The 18,103-nt window shown below is 48.9% G+C and overlaps 1 long non-coding RNA gene across 2 annotated transcripts; it reads right to left on the minus strand.

Moving 5' to 3' along the window:
- On the minus strand, window positions 1-17,521 carry LOC109498449. 2 transcript variants are annotated; one of them, XR_006596052.1, is made up of 5 exons: window positions 17,096-17,521; window positions 16,702-16,888; window positions 15,359-15,487; window positions 2,366-2,453; window positions 1-1,452 (listed from the first exon to the last, which is right to left on the minus strand). It is a non-coding gene; the product is annotated as an uncharacterized LOC109498449 (long non-coding RNA). The 2 variants fall into 2 exon arrangements; XR_006596051.1 differs by having other exon boundaries at window positions 1-2,453; window positions 17,096-17,513.
- Between the last annotated feature and the right edge of the window lie 582 nt (window positions 17,522-18,103).

Consider the following 18,103-nt stretch of genomic DNA (forward strand, 5'->3'; position numbering starts at 1 on the left):
TTCAGCATAAAACAGTTTATTTGTGACTGTAGAATACTGCAAATTAATAGTCAGATACAGAGGACGGGGGCAGAAAAGATGAAAGGAAAATGGGGGCCTCAGACTGCTTTTAAAAATCTCTTTATAGAGCCAACCTGGTTGCACGAGCTGGACGCAGCAGGGCTGGGGTCCTGGCTTTGTCCCATCCTGGCTGTGTGACCTCTGTCCAGTTGTCCAATCTCATTGAGCTTCGACTTTTATGTCCGTGACACTGGGCTGCATTTGTCACAGAATTTCAGGGGTTACATGCAACAAATTAAATTAATGTGGATTAATCTAAGATTTCTAAAATGGGTAAATTTGCCAGTCATCTGTCCAGCGTATGGAAACAGAATGAGCATTTATTATGGGAGAGCTAGAATATTCGACAGTGAAACGATTGGATTTACCAGCCTGGAAACTGGAGCGTGTGCTGTCTGTCAGGAACGCGATCCTGTCTCAAGAAAGCAATCTCTACATTACCAGCCGTTTTAATTCCCCATTCGGATTAAGCTACTTGAGCGATGGTTCATTTATAGTCACCAACACTCTCTGGTGTAAGTGTGGAAAATACCTCAACTTCATAAATTAAAACAAAAAAACAACAACCCTGATTTTCTGCATTTGGTATTTATCGAAGTGCCATAAACCATTAAGCGCATGTAAACATTAAAAAACAGGTCCAGGAGGGAACTGGCCCAGGACTTTGGTGTTAGGTTTGACTGCGTCCTAATCACAGCTGTACCTTTCCCGGAAAATGCTAGCTTGTTTTTTCAAGCCGTGGTCTCCTATGTAACAAAAGGGGAGCAGGGATGCCTACTGATGTCGTCTGCAGGCTGGATGGACGGCGGGCACGGAGCCAGCTCGGCGATGGCAGCCAATCTCCTGGGGCTTCCCCTTCCCCCAGACCGTGGCCCGTGTCTGGTCCTCACCCGGCCCCAGACATGGTCCCAGACGTGTCACTGAGGCAGTATTCCTGAGCTCAGCACGAGGGGCAGCCCGGGGGGGGGGGGGTGTCCGGGAGAGATTTGGACTTGGGAATCGGAGGGACTGGAATCCGTGTTGGGACATTCTAGCTATGGCAAACTGGAGCCATCCGTTGAGGCTCGAGACTCCTCGTTTTGAAATGGAAGGCCTGGGGGCCCCTCAGGTGGCGCCACATCGCCCCAGAAACTTCTGGCAACGGTAGGAACCGCCTATACTCAGCTGCGTCTCAGCGACATCGTGGTGGTTTCATTCAGCGAACCCAGGTTCGGAGGATTAAACTCTCTTGAGCGATAGCCCCTGTGGTTATTTCTCGTTCATCTGTAAATATGAAGTTGAGTTCAACCTTCTGTACGCTCGTGGCAGGATACAACGTCCCCCTGTCTTTGGTTGTGGATGAGAGCCTGCTAGCGTTTAACCCGCTGGGATATATCTGGCCGGCAGAGATTGCTAGAAAAGAGCAGATTACCAGAAAACTTGCATTCAAGGCTGAGCTTTAGAAGGGGAGATTAATCAGAGGTTAAAAGGGACATCATATATTTCGTTTTAGTGATTTCATTCCGCTGTAGGTGGCCGATCACCGTGTAATGTTTCTGCCCCCGAATGGATTCTCGTAGAAGCTGAATTTGCGGCATCATTGTGCTCGGGGCCACACGCGTCTTGTGGGGTAACTGGAAATGCAAGGGCTCAGCGGGCTTGCGTTTAGTGAAGGCCTGGGGGCCACCCATCTGGTTCGCACCCATCTTGGTTAAAAACATGACCTCGCCAAAAAACGTGCGAGATAGTCCGTGTCAGGCCACTGGGGAAGATCACCTGCGATCTAGCGTATGGTGCTGAGATGATCCAGATGAACTGAACCTGATTGCCAACCCCCCACTGGATACCCTTGATCGCTCAGTGTGTCTGACATGCCAGTCCCGTCCTCACCAGGCATCCTGCTCTTCAGCAGCAGGCTCTGGACCTCCTCCTGGGGCTGTTCACCGAGGGTACTGTGGCTCTCGCTGGCGTCCCTATCCTACTCTCCCTCCCCTGCTGTCCCCTTCTCCTTCAGGACCCTGATCTCTGCAGCTCCTGCTCTGATCATCGTTGGTCAGTACCGGATCTTTCCTGGGTCTGAAACCCCGCCTGACCACCCGGCTCCTGCTTGGTTCGTCCCTGGATTAATGAACTCTGGGGCCCTCATCTTCCAATTCCCGACGTGGGCCTCCCCTACCCAGCCAAGGGCGGCGGGGGGTAGGAAGTACATCTGGAGCAGGTGGAGTGTGAATGGACGTGACCTTGTCTTCACTAAGCCATCCCTTAATTAACACGGTGGCCACCACCTTCCATGTTGGCTTTCGGAGCATGGGTTTCCCAAGCTGACCTCACGGCAGCTTTCCAGCTGTGCTCGCCTGCGAGGATTTTGTTCCTGGTTTGGGGTCTATTTCCATCAACAAAGCCGTTCAGGAAGACTGAAAGGAAAAGGAACTTTTACAACATTGCAAATCTACCCAGTTCCCATCTCCGTTTTGTAAGTCTGTTCACAGTACCTTAGCGACTATTTTCTTTGGCTAGGTTCGGAGTTACAGATTGGGGAAAAAATCTGAACAAAATTATGACTTTAAATCAATTATACGGTTTTTGTTTTTGTTTTTTTTGCACATGATTTAAGTACTTCATTTTTGCCTTGCTTCTTTTTATTTGATAGTTTTCTTAAGAGTGAAGAGTCAAATAAGATCGAAGAACTCTCCCCTTAGGAGAGATATGCTGCGTGAGATCACCTGAGTGGCCTGGGAACTAACCGGCTTCGCGGAACCCTGCTCCACGGCGGGCACCTGCCCAGGGAGAGGGCGCGTGAAGGGCAGTGAACGCTGTGAAGTTACGTGTTGTGGGAATGCGATCTCTCACCCCAGGGGTCAATTCCATAGCAGAATTTCAGAACAAATCATGATCCTTGAAGTTTACAAACCACTAATCTGAAACTGGGGTCTCACAGGCGAGGGCTCTGGGACTCAGGAGTGTTAAGACCCAGGGGTGAATGAGCATCAACGTGGGCGTAGGGCTGGCCGCGGTGTCTGGTCGCTCGATTTGTCTCCCTGTCACAAACACCGGGACGTGCTCGCTGTCGGCCAAAGTGCAGCACTGGGAGTTAGAACAGTCTGCCCTCTGTCTCTCGTCTTAGCGGGGACCGTTGGGCGGATTCACATAACGCCCTGAACCCGTCTCCCATCAGAGTGATAACACCCCCATTGGGGTGCCTGGGTGACTCAGTTGGTTAAGCGTTCGATTTCTGCTCAGGTCATGATCTCACGGCTCGTGGGTTCGAGCCCCGCCTCGGACTCTGTGCTGACAGCTCGGAGCCTGGAGCCTGCTTCCGGTTCTGCATCTCTCTCTCTCTCTCTCTCTCTCTCTCTCTGTCTCCGCCCCCCCTTTCTTTCTCTCTCTCCCTCCAAAAGAAATAAGCATTAAAAAAAGTTTTTTTTTTTTTCAAAAGAATGATAATGCCTCCACTATAGAGCTGTTCTGGGATCAAAGAATATAGTGTATGTGACACTGACCACGAGCTTCTATGTCTTGAGGAAAGATTTGTGAACCGTTTGGCAGTCTTAAACCCCATTGAGATGTAAGAAATCTGGGGGCCAAAGGTCGCATAACAGGACTCCTGCTTTCTAACTGTTGCAGCCAACTCTTTTCCTGCGTATTTAAAAAATTTCTTTTTTTTAATGTTTATTCATTCTTGAGAGAGAGAGACAGAGAACATGAGCGGATGAAGGGCAGAGAGAGAGGGAGACACAGAACTTGAAGCGGGCTCCAGGCTCCGAGCTGTCAGCACAGAACCCGACGTGGGGCTCGAACCCACGAACCTTGAGATCACGACCCGAGCCGAAGTCGGAGGCTTACTGACTGAGTCACCCAGGAGCCCCTCCCTGCTACTTTAATTGGCTCCCATCTCCCGAGGAACTCGTATGGCTCACTTCATTAGAGAGAGCGGAGAAAGGGTTCTGGCACACTGACACTCTTTAACATGTGTTTTTTGTCCTTATCTTATTGACTCAACCTGCAGATACATCTGCCAGAAATGTCCAATTGCTCCTTTGTCTGAAGAAGATTTTATATTGATCTTAATCTAATTAGCTGGTCTGAACTATGGTTTGTGTCAGGATTTCTGTCTTGATCTAATTAGCTACTGTAGTCGAAGCGGCATGGAACTGAACTCATAGTTGCCGGGGTACAGAAGGCTCTGCTGTCAGGGTCTACGTGCTGGATGGAGACATTTCTAAACACTGCAGACCACTGACGGCTTAAATACGTCTGCTCAATTGACTCCAAATTCTTCTAGAAGTGTCATTGGACTCGAAGCCAGAAATATCCATGAGCTCAAACCTCGGCTCCTCATCTTCGAGCTGTGTGACCTTAGGCGAGTTCGCTTAATCTCTTTAAGCCTCATTTTCCTTATCTGCAAACTAGGCAGGGCTCCCAGGATTAAGGGACCAGACAGCTAGCCAGGTAGCTGTGTACAGATTCCTACGGAACTAGCTTAGTTCCTGGCACGTGGCAGGTCAAAGCTTCTGGTTCCCTCCTCGCACATCTTCCTGCAAGTCTGGCTGAGATTTTCTCCGCCCTGCGTGATTTCCCATTTCCTTCTAACCCTCCCTCCCTGTCTCCCTCCCTCTTTCCCTCCCTCCCTCCTGCCTTCCTTCCTTCCTTCCCTCCTACCTCCTTCCTGTCCTCCTTCCTTCCTTCCTTCCTTCCTTCCTTCCTTCCTTCCTTCCCTTCCTTCCCTCCTCCCTCCCTCCTCCCTGTCCTCCTCCCTTCCTTTCTTCCTTCCCTCCTACCTCCTTCCTGTCCTCCTCCCTTCCTTCCTTCCTCCCTTCCTTCCTTCCTTCCTTCCCTTCCTTCCCTCCTCCCTCCCTCCTCCCTGTCTTCCTTCCTTCCTTCCTTCCTTCCTTCCTTCCTTCCCTTCCTTCCCTCCTCCCTCCCTCCTCCCTGTCCTCCTCCCTCCCTTCCTTCCTCCCTTCCTTCCTTCCTTCCTTACTTCCCTTCCTTCCCTCCTCCCTCCCTTCTTCCTGTCCTCCTCCCTTCCTTCCTTCCTTCCTTCCTGCCTTCCTGCCTTCTTCCGCTTTTCAACCGCACACAGGATTCCCTGAAACCTATTCCCCAAACAAGATCAGAGAAAGACAAACAGCATTCGGCATGTGGTAACATTTAGGAGGAGGGTCAAAGTGGATGAGGCGCCAATCTGAGCAGAGTGAAAGCAAAGCCGGGGGATTGTCTAAAGCCTGGAATTTGGAGAAACACTAGAAAACATGAGGCCAACTTCAGGTGAACACGTGAATTTCAGTGGAGCAAACTTGGGCAGGACCTGCCGGGGCTGACACAAAGCGGGTCAAGGGTGGGGAGCCCAGCACCTTCCCCCAGGGACTCAATCCAACCTGTGGAGAATTTTAGTGACTTGTAACTTTACAGATCGCAGAGTGATTCCTTATTTGCCATCGTACACGGGGAGCATTTTGACTCCATTCATTCTTTTTTCCTCTCCTACTGTTTCAGCCTAGACCATCCAGCCTTATGGTTAATTAATGGTTAGTGCTGCCCTTTGAAACTCAGATGAATCTTCCTGTAGGATGCATCTATAGAAGTACACGAAGCTTGCTTTCTTTCTTTCTTTCTTTCTTTCTTTTTTCTTTCTTTCTTTCTCTCTTTCTCTCTCTCTTTTTTTCTTTCTTTCTTCTTTCTTTCTTTCTCTTTCTTTCTTTCTTTCTTTCTTCTTTCTTTCTTTCTTTCTTTCTCTCTTTCTTTCTCTTTCTTTCTTTCCCCTATACTGTTTTCTCATCAGCTCTTGAAAAGAGAAGGTTGGCATTTCTTTTCCAGCTTCAAAGACTGGTTTTGAGCTGTGGTTGACTTTTGCATGGACTCCTGAAGGTTCTGCACATAAAAGAACAACGCCATGGTGTTGTCGAACAGCAGTTTTGAAATATAGCAAGTTCTGTTAACAGCCTCCGTGGCTACTGCATCGTCACGAAAGCTCCTTCATTGGGAAAGCCTGCTCACCTCCTTCTGGGGTTGCAGGAGCCTATTAATTATATTAATTTTGAGGAAATATAAGTGTTATTGCTCAAGATCGTAATTAGGACAGATGTTACTAGCAGCTGCATTAACCACTCCCATCCTTACCCCAAGATGAAAACCATAAGGGACTCTTAAATACAGAGAACAAACTGAGGGTTGATGGGGGAAGGGAGGGTCGGGGGGAGGGGAAAATGGGTGATGGGCGTTGAGGAGGGCACTTGTTGGGATGAGCATGTAAGCAATGAATCATGGGAATCTACTCCCGAAGCCAAGAGCACACTGCATACACTGCATATGTTAGCTAACTGGACCATAAATTATATTCAGAAATTAAAAAAAAAAAGGAAAACATCTTTGGTGTAGTGGATGAGATGAGACACCATCAGTTGCTAACAACACAAGCAAAGGTATGGAAATTGACAATTAAGAAAGGGTAACCGCTTTGCACACTTGAACTAACTTCCGAAATCTTCAGACCTGGCAAAGTCGTAGGACTAAAATCAAAGAGAAGTAAAAGAGGAAACGAAGATAAGCACAGGTGTTCCAACACGCAGATCAGTCGTCTTTTCAGCAGTCTGCGTTATTTCTGTCGTGCCTACGTGCTGCCCGAATGGGCTCATGGGACATCTTCCGAAAGCCTTAACACCGCAAAGTCAGCAGGGAGTGAAATTTTGGAGGGCGGCGCAGTGGACGGGCCTCAAAGTACCCGCGTGCCTTGGCGATCACCACCGTTGATCCCCCTCTGTGTTGACGCCTTGTCTCCGGGACGTCGCAGACATGCCAACACATCAGAATCCAGGGGCCATCAAATTACATAGGAGGTTAGGTCAAGATGGCAGAAAGTTCACATGGCCGGACTCCCTTCCCCCCTAGACCTTTTGAAATGACACGTGTGCGTTGAAAGCAGAACATGTTAGTGTTAGTGAATTGGGAAACGCGGTCCCTGTTTTGGGACTGCCCGAGAGTTTGAAGAACCCCAGAATCTAGGCAAGAGAGGGGAGTGGATTCGCAGAGAAACAGAGGCAGAGAGCCGGTCTGGGCAAGTGCTCAGGGGCTCAGTGCTAGCTCCTGGGAGGCTGAGTCCTTTTTACCGCGTGTGTCCCTTATTGGTTTCCAAGCCCCACGTCCTGTACCTCCTGGGAGGCGCTGCTGCGGGCACGTCTTCACAACTGGCACAGAGCTGGGCCGAGCACCAGGCTCAGTCCTGTCTCCCCAGAAACTAACTTTACATGTTTCCCCCGGGTCATCGTAGGTCTGAAAAGGAAGAGCCATGAGTCTGTACTTCCTAAGTACTTCCTAAGCTTATCTCCCGGCATTGGCCCTCGGGACTTGGTGTGGGCCATGTCCCTTGGAATCCAGGAACTAATCGGGGAGCGGGATCCAGAGCGCCCGCCGCGGTGGCGTTAATCTTACTGACTCTACAACAGGTATCATCGTAAGCTTCCCAGTTTTGCAGACGAGCTGATATGGCCCTTTGAGCTTTGCAAAATGTGCTTCTGGCTGCTTTTTATCTGCGCTTCTCCAGAACGTGCCGCGCGGCTGGCAACGTGCTGACCGGACGCAAAGCGACTGCAGCCGGTCGAAGCCTGGTCTGCTCCCAATGGCGTGGGCTGGGGGTCCCGCAGACCCTTCAATACCAGGGGAGCCCCTCGCCCGCACCCCCGGGGCTCCCCCCACGCCTGCCCTTCTCTCTCTTCTGCACCGCACCGGTCAAGGCTCTGCAGCCCGGCTGCCATCTGGCCATCGGCCTCGTCTCTCTCAGCCGTCTCTTCAACCAGTTTGCAAACTCCGCTCTGGCCTTCGCTAAGCCCCTTCCTCCTTTGCTGTCCACCATGACCTTGGATCAGATCACGGCTCTTCTCAGACCATCTGAGAGATTGTTCACTGTTTTCCGGCTTTTCTTCTTCTTGCCCCAGAAACGGGCCCCTCAAGCTGCATCCCCGGTAACCTTTCTAAAACGCACATTGCCTTAGAATCAGGCAGCGGCCTCCTCTTGCCCTCAGGATGAGGTCTCAGGCTTGGTCCTGTCCCTCGCAGTAGGCCTACGTCAAGCTTTATACTTGAATGAATATTACATTGTGGCTTCCCGCACACGCACACACGCGCACACACACACACACACACAAATCCATGCCCCTCTATCTTGTGTGTTGTTCCCTTTAGGTGGATTCCTCACCACCTGCCCCCGACTGTGTTAGTATTCGGAGTCTGTTTCTTCCTTTGAGACTCCAAGTAGCTGTTCTCTCCTCCAGGAAGCCCTCCCTGAACCCAGGTGGGCAGACAGTCCCTCGTCTGAGTTTCTGTAGCACCGTGTTTATTTACTCATGTAACATTTGCCGTTTTATGCAGGAATTATTTGTTGATGCCTTTCTGTGCTCTGGTGTACGATGAGCTCCCCACCGGCCAGGCTGCATTCCAGATATTTTGGAGTTTCCAGAACCTGTTATAAAAACTTTTGACAAAATGTTTATTCATTTTTGAGAGAGAGAAAGAGAGAGAGACAGAGGCAGAGGCAGAGAGAGAGGGGGACAGAGACCCAAAGCGGGCCATGCACGGGGAGCCTGATGCGGGTCTCGAACTCATGAACCGTGAGATCATGATCATGACAGGAGATGAAGTCAGATGCTTAAGTGAATGAGCCAACCAGGCGCCCCCGAAGTGAACTTTTTAAAGCCTAAGTCTTCTGCCTGGATACATCTTTTATGATGAGGGAGGTTACAAGTAGCATTTCTTGCCGGAAATATTTCCCTTGACTTTCACACAATTCTGTGAACTAGAAGGATCGGTTTCCTGAGCATCCAGGAGCAAACACGGGGATTTGAGCTCCACCCACGGCCAGACTCTGGGCCGCGTCCCTGACACCCACCATCATCAGGAACACTCGGTATTCATCAGTGATACTCAGGATAACCCGAGGAGCTCATTGCTCTTTGTGCAGATGAGGACACTGAGACACAGCCTCCTAGGCCACCAAACGTGTGGGCGTCAGCACGGGGGTCTCCCGCAGCTCTCCTGACCCCGGGACCTACACCCTTGACCTTGCCAATACTTGTATTTCACTGCATTGCTTTCTCGGGCTGCGTGTTTAGGGAAAGTCCCTAGCAAGATCACGCACATGACCAGAGCCAGGGAGTTAGATTACGTTTGTGTTACTGCGTGAATGCTCAGCCAAATGAGAGATGTGTGGCAACAGATGAGAAACCGGCCAGCAAGGGGAAGACGCATCTTTCCACTCAGCCCCCACAGGATCATTTCCCAGGGAGTGGGGAAGCTGGCTCACCAATAGGACGCCGGCCCTTCCCGCTGATGAATTCCTCCCGGAGGCAATAAATAATCTTTCCGGGCCGTGCTGATGATACTTGGAGCATGTGGCACGTCATTATGCATATTGCCACTAGCCTCCAAGTGCTGGGGTGGAAAGTGATGTCTAATTCCATTAATCAGTGTTTTGCCGCTGTCTGTGCTCTGGTGTCATTTATTATTTGAGTTGGGTTCGCACTGAGGAAAAGACATCTTTCCCAGAATCAGGAGGCGCTGAGCTGAAGGCCAGGCTGTGCCTAGAACTAGATCAGGGACAGAATGGAAGAGCTGAGTGAAAAAGTATCTGTGACCTTTAGTTTAGAAACCGTTCAGGGTAGAAATCACTAACGTAGGCGGCAATGTGGAGAACTTACCAATACAAGACACGTGTCCCAGATCTCCAATGCAGTAGGCAGTGGTCGCAGATTCACTGGATACCTTCGAGACGCCCTGTCCGGGCCACTGGGGAATAGCCTGCAAATGTTTCCCACGGACGCGTAAAGGGCAACGGTGGGAGTGGTCCAGCAGCGAGTCCCTTGGCCGGCCCTGTGGGTCTCAGTCACAGAGAAGTGCATCTGTATTCATTTCCTCTCTGGACTCTCCTAACAGTCTTAAGACGCAGGACCCAGCCCCTGATCGCCTCTTCTCAGATTACGAGAGTGAAGCCCTAACGGTCGTTAAATTGTTTGCCAAAACCCCAGAGAGGTGAGTGTTGGAGCCGTTTCGAGAGCCGTGGCTTGTGTCTCTTCCCAGAGTTCCCTTTCTGGCTCCGTTGGGCCACCTTCAACTTGGAATAAACCGTTCCCGGGTCATCGGAGGAGTGTGTCTTTGCGGGACACCAAGAGGTTCCTGACTCGTGGGGAAGCGCGTGGCACTCGCCCCCACGTGGGAGTGGCGCTCCTCCGGGGTCCATCGTGAGCTTGTGGGACGGCCTGCTTGGAGCCGCAGGAGATGCCACCTTCTCGCGGGATGTGGGTCGTGGGCACCCCTGAAAGCAACTATGCAGAGACCATGTCTCCTTCCAGGGGCTCGGGGAGCCCCGCGCATCAACTCAAGGCATGGCGGCCAGTGTGGGGCAAGGCACGCAAAGACTGTGGCCAGGCACGTTGGGTTAGAAGTTGGGCCGTGCTCTCAAAAGCGTGCCGCAAGAAACACGTGGAAAGTGCCACCAGCCAGAAGCTGGGGAAGCCAGGGCTGCTTTCTGAGCCCGCGGACCCCCTCTAGGTATGAAGCCTGCGCAAGCGTGTGCCTCCCACTCTTTGCAGTCATTGCTTTAGGGTTCACGAGGAAAGAAGTCCACAAGGTCCACAAAGGCACTTGGAAAAGAGAAACTGATGATACAGATGTAAAAATAGATTAAACGTACATGTGAACACAAGGGAACTTGTAATATTTGTTCAGAAGAAAGAAGGGAGGGCGCCTGGTTGGCTCAGTCCATTGAGCGTCTGACTTGGGCTCAGGTCGTGATCTCACAGCTCGTGAGTTCGAGCCCCGCACTGGGCTTGTTGCTGTCAGTGTAGAGCCTGCTTCAGACCCTCTGTCTCCCTCTCTCTCTTCCCCTTCCCCGCTCGTGCTCTCTCTCTCCTCTCTCTCTCTCTCTCTCTGTCTCTCAAAGATAAAAATAAGCATTTTTAAAAAAAGAAGAAATAAGGGAAATATGAGGTAAAAGGGTAGTGTTTGTTCAAAGACTAAGCTATTACAAGTTTTTTGATAAGCGTCATCTTTATCTTTTCAAATATTGGGCGTAGGGGCACCTGGGTGGCTCAGTCAGTTAAGCGTCTGACTTCAGCTCAGGTCATGATCTCACAGTCTTGGGTTTGAGCCCCACCTCGGGCTCTGGGCTGACAGCTCGGAGCCTGGAGCCTGCTTTACATTCTGTGTCTCCCTCTCTCTCTGCCGCTCCCAGCCTCACGTATGTCTTTCTCTCTTAAAAAGAAAATAAACATGAAAAAAAGTAAAATAAAATATTGGGCACAAAAGTCTCTTGATTCTGAAAGTTTGATTTTCCCATCAGTAACTATTGGCAACAGAATTTTTGTTTTGTTGTTTTGTTTTGCGCACCCCTGTATGACTCTGTAAAATCTGAACGCCCTTAGGGAAGGACTGCAGAAAACAGCTATCTTACGAGTGCCTGGGAGGGGGAGGCGGGGGGTGGGGGGCAGGGCAGCAACACACACTTTGGCTAATTATTGTTAACATGGCTTTATTTGTACTGATATTACAGTAAGATTTTGGATTTAAAAAATGTATATGTGTATATAAGTACATACACGTAGATATGTGCGTATGCATATGTATGTTTGTAATATATAGTTGTAGATGCTCTTGTGTGTATGCACACACATGCATGCATGCACACACTTACGTTATACATACCCATGCATGAAGTGTGCATAGGTATATACGTGTTTTGGGGTTGATTTATTGTGACTGTGTTTTTAAAATTTTTTGGATGTTTGTTTATTTTTGAGAAAGGCAGAGAGAGATACAAAGCATGAGTGGGGAGGAGCAGAGAGAGAGGGAGACACAGAACCCGAAGCAGGCTCCAGGCTCTGAGCCATCAGCACAGGGCCCGATGCGGGCCTTGAACCCACGCGCCGTGAGATCATGACCTGAGCCGAAGTGAGACACTCAACCGACCGAGCCACCCAGGAGCCCCCTGTATTGTGTTTTTTAAACTTAATATTTCCAATAAATATTTTCCCAGCATCGTGCAAAATTGAAAAACATTTAAATGACCTATTATAATAGGTTTTTACTCCTGTCACCTTATTTTATGCTGACGTTTACGCGTTCGTATTCTTTTATTCTATCTTTGCTTAATAAACTACGTTTCGATGGCTTCCCCTTATTTTTTAATAGAGAAGATCTACCTATCAATTGATATGCTACTTGTAGCTATATTTAACTTTCTCGAAAAGATTTTAAACTTGTATTCTTTTTTTTTTTTTTAATTTTTTTTTCAATGTTTATTTATTTTTGGGACAGAGAGAGACAGAGCATGAACGGGGGAGGGGCAGAGAGAGAGGGAGACACAGAATCGGGAACAGGCTCCAGGCTCCGAGCCATCAGCCCAGAGCCCGACGTGGGGCTCGAACTCACGGACCGCGAGATCGTGACCTGGCTGAAGTCGGACGCTTCACCAACTGCGCCACCCAGGCGCCCCTTAAACTTGTATTCTTGTTATTAGTAGAGTTCAAAATGAAGTTCTCTCTGGAATTCCCTAGTGATGAAATAGGAACTAGGCAACCCTGGCTTCCTCCTTCCATTTGTAAGCTCGCCTAATAGGCTGGTGTTTTGAACTCAGGTTAATAACTAGGGATCACTGTTCGCATGTATTTCATAAGAATAAATTCTGGACACCTGCAGTTACTTTTATCACCAGATCCTAGACTCTCAGGTTGAAATTTGTTTTCAGGGCTCCTAGGGATTCTTACCATTTTACGTTTCCATTTCTAAGTCCTTAATTTGTGACTGAAACACGTCTTTAAGCAACTTTAAAGAATGGTGTAGTTAGTACTGGGGCGCCTGGGTGGCTCAGTTGGCTAAGCGTCCAACCCTGACTCATGCCATGATCTCGTGGTTTGTGGGTTCGAGCCCCACATTGGGCTCTGTGCTGACAGCTCGGAGCCTGGAGCCTCCTGCTTCGAGTTCTGTGTCTCCTCTCTCTGCCTCTCCCCGCTCTCTCTCTCAAAAATAAATACACATTAAGAAAACAGTGTATACTCTTTCCTTGAGCTCTGGAATGTTCTCGTGCTGCCTGGCTACACGGTCTTCACTGCTCGTAATTAATCTGGATGCTCAGAGAGCAGAAGTTTGGACCAGTGGACCATTGAGACAGAGGGGACAATGTCTACACAGGTAGAGATGGTGAAGAAGCATGGCCTTGTGAACAATGGCAAGAGGCAGTCTTCCACTCAGGGGAAAGGATTTGGTTTTCAGCCTTTTCCTTTAATTTTTTTTGGTTTGTTTCTATGACTTTTATAGGATAGGTTATATGTATATCATAGTAAAGGTCTAATTTATAAAAGGCATATGCATGCATGTATTGGGTATACATGCCCCGAACATATTTTTTAATAATGGGGACACCAAATTTTAACACCCTTATTGTGGGGTGCCTGGGGGGTTCAGTCGGTTAAGTGTTTGACTCTTGATTCCGGCTCAGGTCATGATACCAGGGTTGGTGGGATCGAGCCCTGTGCTGGGCTCTGCACTGGCAGTGAGGAGTCTGCTTGGCATTCTCTCTCTCCTTCTCTCTACCCCTGCACTGCTCGTGCTCTCTCTTTCTCTCTCTCAAAATAAATAAATAAACATTAAAAAAACCAAAAGCCACGGGGCGCCTGGGTGGCTCAGTTAAGCGCCTGACTTCAGCTCAGGTCATGATCTCACAGTTCGTGGGTTCCAGCCCCGCGTCGGGCTCTGTGCTGACAGCTCAGAGCCTGGAGCCTGCTTCGGATTCTGTGTCTCCCTCTTTCTCTGCCCCTCCCCTGCTGGCACTCTGTCTCTCTCAAAAATAAACAAACATTAAAAAAAAATGGCCTTGCTGTAAAGGATGGGGGTCAGGGGCAGGGATGCCACGACAGGCCCGTGTGGAGAGCAGCTGGGGAGGATCAAGTGGTCGGGGAGCAGGGGCAGAGGCGGGGACACGTCAAGAAGCCCCCAGAGGAGAGGGAATGGGTCCTTGTGATTTCCCAGCCAGGAGCCGGTCAGCCCTGCTGTAACGTCTCAAAGAGAGTTAAGGACACTGCCACTAAAAATAAAATGTGGGCTGTCTTACAGGGCCATGCGGCACCTTCAGAAGCTGTCCCCCAGCAGCCCCTCGCACAAGCCAGAAAGGATTTCCCCTCTGCTTTGTCGGATGACCTTGTGGCAGCCTGGCCAAGAGCAGGGTGATGGGGGCACGTGCAGCCGTGAATTATCTGGGCTGGAAGCAGCCGTATACAAGGCCACACCAGGCCATAAATCAGCTTGGGTTGCTAAGGTTACTCTCTCTTGTCTGACGCCCACTGTACCCTTTCCGGCGAGGCCCCTCTTGGAGCAGCGTCCAGCCCTTCTGGAAGGTGTCCTTGCCATGGCCCCGGCTGCTGAGCCTACGGAGCCTGCAATGGCGCCCGTCCACACCCTGGGAAAGGGCCCTGCGGGGAGTCCGTGTGGCCGCTCTGCGGGCCTGTGGCTGTGCCGTGCCTTGTCCTGCTGCCCTGGTGACAGGTCACTTGCTTTGGGATGATCATAGCACAGACTCTTTTCCTGAGAGCTGAGTGCTGTTCCCCAGTTCTGCTGGTGGGGGCATAGGTTGGTCTAAAGCTTTTAACAAGATGTATTACATTGCTACGGCTGCCATCATAAAATACCACAGGCTTGGTGCTTGAAACAATGAAAATGGGTTTCTTTACAGCCCTGGAGACGGAAGTCTAAGAACTAGGGGTCTGTTCATGTGTCTCTCCTTGGTTTGCAAATGGCTGCCTTCTTGCTGTGTCCTCACATGGTCTCCCCTCTGTGGGTGTTTGTCCTAATCACTTATAAAAAAATTTTTTTTTAATATTTATTTATTTTTGAGAGAGAGAGAGCACAAGCAGGAGACAGGCAGAGAGACAGAGGGAGACACAGAATCCGAAGCAGGCTCCAGGCTCCGAGCAGTCAGCACGGCTTGAACCCATGAACCGCGAGATCATGACCAGAGCCAAAGTCGGCTGCTTAACCGACCGAGACACCCAGGTGCCCTTGTCCTAATCTCTTCTTATAAGGACGCTAGTCAGATTACATTAGGACCCACCCTAATGACCTCGCTTTACACTGGGGGTTGGGGCTTTAACATATCAGCGTATGGGGATGCAATGGAACGAATAACAGCAACTACTCAAAGTTTTAACTACATTCATAACTTTGGACCAAGCAAGCTTACTTCTGGAAATTCCCTTTATGGATAAATCTGAGATGTAGGTAAAGCTTTCGGCACAAAGACTTCAATGGAAATGTTATTTGCTTACTATAATGGAAGGCTTACCAGCATTCTAGTGGGGCAGCCCATCTTGACAAAACAGTCCGTTTCAGGAGCTCCTTCCTTCAGAAGGGAAAGACGAGGGAGACAAGGTGGCGAAGTATGTTGGGGAAAGCACGTGGAGTTGCAGCAGCTCTGTGAGGGCAGATTTTGAACGGAGAACATTCTAGAGACGTTATTTAGGAAGTCGTGCTCTGCAATGTCCTATAGAAATGTGCTGCTGTACTCTTAAACGAAACCCTCCCTAACAATCCGTAGTATCGTTTGAGACTTTGGTCAACGGACTGAGAGCTTTGGTCCGTGAACATCAGCTGAAGTTGACCCTAAGGTGGTTCAGCCTTTTAAAATCTACATTACTAATGTGGAAAGATGAAAAAAAAAAAAAAACAAAAAAAACAAAAAAACCTAAATGCCCCAAATGTGCCACCGTTAAGAAAAATAGATCATCATAGTACCTGCATTTAAAACATTTATTAAAAATAACGTTTAGAAACTTCCCGTTCCATGTATAAGAAGGTAGGAAGTTGCTACTTTGGCCCAACAATAAGTAAAAAGTTGAACAGGCTGAAAAATCCACAACTCTTGGTTCATAAGAGACGGGAGCACACGGGGCGAACTACCGTTTCCAACACCGGAGATAGAGACAAGTGCAGGGAGTCCTGGCTTAACGGCATAGACGCCCAGGAGCAGAAGCCGTGGTGGGAACCAGTGCAAGGGAGGAAAACTTGACCTGTGATAGACAAGCTTGTGGAGGCTCAGTGTGGACAACTCTGAGAGCTAAAAGACTCCAGGGGGACCCGGTTGAGTGTGGGGTGGGGGCACAATAGTGTGAGACTTAACCTCTAGGAGCTTGACCAGATTCCCACACTAAATACTGGAGAAAAAAGTCTCCGTCTTCCAGCAGAGAAAGGGGAGGAGGTGCTCTTGTGAATACGCTAGAGCCCTCCGTTCTTCCCCAAAACGTCCAGCCTTCGGGGGAAGCTGGTCAACCACAGCTTAATCTGCAGGGCCCACCTGACCTGGGGAAGGGAAATAGCCAACTCCAGCCCCCACTGGCCATCATGTCCCACCTAAAGGGGGAAGAAAAAATGAGAAGCATTTGTGACGTTTACATTCCGAGGACAAAAGATCAGCCAAGGTGTGAGATGCCACTGACCCCCTACCAGGATGGCCAAGGCTCGAACACTGGCAACACCAAATGCTGGTGAGGACGTGGGGTAACGGGAATCGTCACACACTGGCGGGACTGCAGAAGGCACAGCCGCGCGGGAAGAGAGTTTTGGTGGTTTCTTATAAAAGTACACATACCCTTGCCTTATGATCCAGCAGTCACGCTCTTTGGCACTTACCCCCAGGAGCCGAAAACTCAGGTCCACACAAAAACCAGCACACCAACGTTTTTAGCAGCTGTATTCACAATGGCCCAAACTTGGGAGGAACCAAGATGTCCATCAGTAGGTGAAGAGAGGAATCAACTGGGGTCCATCCACACAACGGAATATTATTTACCAGTAAAAAGAAATGGGCTATCAAGCTCTGAAAAGACATGGAGTATCCTTAAATGCATGTCACTAAGTGAAAGAACCCACCCCGAAAGGGCTGTCTACACTGTATGATTCCAGCTGTATAACTGCCTGGGAGAGGCAAAGGAAATGGAGAGAGTCAAAGGGTCAGGGATCGTTGAAGGGCGTTTGGAGAGATAAACAGGCTGAGGACAGAGGATTTTTCGGGGTGTGAACATACTCTATGACATTATAATGGTGGATACATGTCCTTATATGTTTGTCCAGGTCTTCAAAATGTATAACACCAAGAGTGAGCCCTAAGGTAGACAATAGACTTTGGGTGATTATGATGTCACAGTGGGGGTTCTCGGTCAGTAAAGAATGTTCCATTCTGGTGAGTGATGTTGACGGTGAGGGAGAGGTTGTGCATGTGTAGGGATGGGGGGGTGGTTCTTAGGGCATATCTATACCTTCCTGTCAATATTGTTGTAAACCTAAAACTGCTCTAAAAATAGTCTTTAAAAAATAATGATCTCTCTAAAATAAAAAAAAGGGGGGCACCTGTGTGGCTCAGTCAGTTGAGCATCTGACTCTTGATTTCAGCTCAGGTCATGATCCCAGGGTTGTGGGATCGAGTCCTACATCAAGCTCTATGTTACAGATGGAGGCTGCTTAAGATTCTCTCTCTCTCCCTCTCTCTGTCCCTCTATCCCTTTCCCCTGCTTCTGCACATGCTCTCTCTCTCTCTAAAACAAAAATAAATAAATAAATAAAATAAAAAATGATGACAGCTGTCAATGTGCATGAGAAAGAAGTAAAGATACAAATATTAAAGGAGAATGATTTTTTAAAAGCATATAAAATTAAGTTCTCTCATTTGAAAAGCGAGGGAATAGTCTATAAAAATTGACAATTCTGTGGTTCAGCCCAATGGTCTTCCACACATTTAGAGTATAATAAGTTTGCAGAGATTATTTAATAAAAATATTAACATGAAAACATTTAATATGGCCAGAATGCTTTTATGAAACTGATGTATGAAAGAGGAGGAAAGATGCTTAGAGAATAATCACTTTATCAAAAAAAATACTATGCACCCAAAAAGGAAGAAAATAAATCCAATGAGGACCCTTTCAATCAGGGAACGCTTAGCATTTTCCCACTTGCATTACTTCATATATATATTGTTTCTCTGACGACTGTGTTGGGTACCAATTCACACAGGTCTGAATCTGAGTTCAAACAG

The sequence above is a fragment of the Felis catus genome, chromosome A3, assembly GCF_018350175.1.
Source record: "Felis catus isolate Fca126 chromosome A3, F.catus_Fca126_mat1.0, whole genome shotgun sequence".
NCBI classification, from domain to species: Eukaryota; Metazoa; Chordata; class Mammalia; order Carnivora; family Felidae; genus Felis; species Felis catus.